This window comes from Nothobranchius furzeri, chromosome 2, assembly GCF_043380555.1.
Source record: "Nothobranchius furzeri strain GRZ-AD chromosome 2, NfurGRZ-RIMD1, whole genome shotgun sequence".
NCBI classification, from domain to species: Eukaryota; Metazoa; Chordata; class Actinopteri; order Cyprinodontiformes; family Nothobranchiidae; genus Nothobranchius; species Nothobranchius furzeri.
In genome coordinates, this window is record NC_091742.1 from 52,332,935 (window position 1) to 52,335,971 (window position 3,037).

Below are 3,037 nucleotides of genomic sequence, written 5' to 3' on the forward strand. Positions count from 1 at the left end.
CTGGTTTCCTCATTGCACTGAAACACAGACACTCAGATATTATCGGCAGTTTATCGATGAAAACAACCTTTGAGTCTTCTGAACAATATAAAACTTGGTTATTGAATATTAAAAATTAATATTCCGAATTAATACGTAGCATGGTTCCTCTTTCATAAAAGAGCATAAAACCACAACGCTACATTAATGGCGAGCGTATCCAGACTTCTATATCTGCGATTTATCTGATTCCGAACATCTAAAAGCTACAAACAACGCTTTTCTCTGTGTTTCACTTTGATGTCTTATTTTGAAAAAAAAAAACGGAAATTATTTCGCTGAAGTCACTCTTCCGGGAGACGTCCTGGTGGAAACTTGACGGGGAAGATCTCCGATCTCAATTTGACCGCAAATTACAGACAATACTTTGATTTATCCCATCTTCGCCTTCGGAGCGAACGTGTGAGTTGTGCTTTTGACTAAATTCTGTCCATTTTGACGCGCCGCCGCGTCTCTAACCTCTTCAGGTCGGAAAGCTACATTTCCGCTCTTAACCTTGCTGGGTGAGCTACCGTGAGCAGCTTATCCTCAGTCCTAACATTAAAACTAAAATTCTCCGAACCTCCGTACCGAAACTAAATTCTCGGACACCCTTCGTCTCAGTGTGTTGACACTGTGGGCGAGCTATTGTGGAAAATATTTCCATTGCATAGGCAACTGATCAAAGCCGAATTTAAACGGAATGCTCGTAGGCACCTACCGTAGCTTAAATTGCTCGGTAAACGTCGTAAGTCGGGTCATGGCCGTCACGCGTTACTGCATTCAGATTGCGTACGCTTTCAAGACCGTTTAGCTAAGCGGAGCGAGATGCCTGCTTGTTAATCGGGAAAATTTAAGTCTGGTCGCTACAGACAAAGGACGCTAGACCTAGCCGGAGAGCTAAGCTAGCGCGCCACAGTTGGACAAAAAGGGAACGCGTCCCGTTAAATTGTCAAACCATTTCTGACACAGTCAGTCTGTGTCCTCACGAAACCCGCATTGGCGGTGATTCTTGTAATTCACTACGGTGTGTAGAATCTACATTTTGCTACGTTTGTCCGTCTGATAACATCTCGGCAGCGTAGGGTTTATTATTTTTTTATTTTATTTTGTTTTGGACCGGTAAGGGTCGGCTTTCACAGCCTCCGTTGCTCGGATCCATGCCTTTTTCTTCTATCTTGTGAAGTTGTGTGTATTCATTTCTCTATCAACAGCTCCTTGTTTTACCCTGTGTCATAAAGTTAAGTTGAGCTACGGACAGTCCTTGTTTGTGAGATAAATTAAGGAATCTGCCCGGAGTTTTACGTCGACTCAGAAGGTAAAAACGCGAGTTGCTCTGAACTTAATGAGAGATGGACGAGACACGACAAAATCTTTCTTGCACTGTTACACCTGATGTAAGGTTCTCTGACGTTCTGCTTCCAGAACATGCCAAGACGCAGGAGTCTGGTTACCGGCCGAGCCTCGCTGGTCCCTCCACCCACCCGAACGGGCCCGCATTAATCGGGTGCCGCCGGTCGGGCACGGTGGGGACTAGTGGCAGCAGTTCGGTGCCAGCTGCTCGGGGTCGGAGGTGGTTCTGGTCTGCAATTCATGACGTGAATTCAAACAACATGCTGTTTTCAGTCATAACACTTTTTCTTTACATTTATTTCTTCCAGGGGGTCAAAAACCCACCATCAATATCAAGGTTTGAAATAAACAACACTTTCTCTGCTACTTTTAAGCTGAATAAATCTCTTGAGCCTATGGTTAACCTCTCTGACAAACAGGTTGTGCTTAACCCTTTGGTTCCTGATGCTTCTTCTCTGTCATCCATGTTAAAGGCTGACCATCTCTCCAGCATGGGTGTGAAATCTTCAGGCTGTGATCCACCGCTTCAGTCAGAGGTCTGCTTTACTCGTCAGTCCGCCTCATGCACAAACCAGCTTCTTTATCGGGGCGTGATGGAAACGTCAGCCGCCGTGAAACACTTGTGGTCTCCGGACGGAGCTACCATGCCATTTAAGGGGTTTGTGCCCGGACATCTTGACCTTTATGTGAATGACCTTGTCACTTTTCAGTTTGTGACCTCTGCTAATACGGTGGCCAATTCTTTTCTCCTTTCACAGGGGTGTGACGTAGTCTCTGGCCTCTGTGCTCTCTTTTCTGTGACTTCTCTTACAGGTGACCACGACGGCGCAGTAAAACCTGCGGTTTCCAGCAGTCCTGTGGTCAGTGGCGATATTGAAGGAGGCTCGGTGGTTGCTGCGATCAACTCTCTCACGGGCCCGGGGGCGCCACCCAGCCCGCGAGCAGTAGGTGCGTGCAGTGATGCTCTGCTCGGGGCCCCTCCTGACAAAAGGGGAGTGCCGAGTGGCACTGAGTTTTCCGTTGCGGACTTCAACCGGTTCGGGGGAACGCCTCCTCCAAGCGGGCGGGTCATTGCAGAAATCGACACTGACCTTCCACCAATTCAGCTGACGACATTGACCTCCGACCCGGAGTTAGGTGCTGCACCTTCTACGGGGCGGAGTTCTAGTCAGTCTGTAACTTCTCTGGTTAAACCGGGTTTTTCTGATTCTGTGTGGGAACCCCCATCATTCTTGGGAATAAAGTATTCTTGGCTTCAGTTTTCAGGACAGAACATGTTCCTTTCGATTGCGTCATGTCTGTTTCTGGTTCTAAACATGGCTAGGTTTGCTTTGACACCCGTGACACAACCTCCTTGGATCGCTCCTTTTCAGAACCTCCAAGTCCAACACCTCCATGTCTTTGGACATCTGAATACCTACTCTTTCAGCACGATTCAGGTGACAATGTGCATCTTCTTGGTAATAGGGCTTTTAAGGGCTTATGAACTGTTCTTTGTTATGCTTCTCCTGTCTCACAGACACGGCATAAGTTTGAGAAACAAAAGGGGGGTGGGGAGCCTCCTCCTGCTTTGCGAGCATCGGTTTCGCATTTCCAGTTTGCTACTATTTCTGATCACAACAAAGTCGCCTCCGTAAAGCTGCAACCCAACTTTGAGCAGGTAAAA

General features: G+C 47.3%; 1 long non-coding RNA gene across 1 annotated transcript; it reads left to right on the top strand.

The window, feature by feature from the left end:
* Positions 1 to 321: 321 nt before the first annotated feature.
* On the top strand, positions 322 to 1,600 carry LOC129165218 (uncharacterized). The gene is made up of 3 exons (XR_011517081.1): positions 322 to 441; positions 1,233 to 1,336; positions 1,444 to 1,600. It is a non-coding gene; the product is annotated as an uncharacterized lncRNA (long non-coding RNA).
* The last annotated feature ends 1,437 nt before the right edge of the window (positions 1,601 to 3,037 follow it).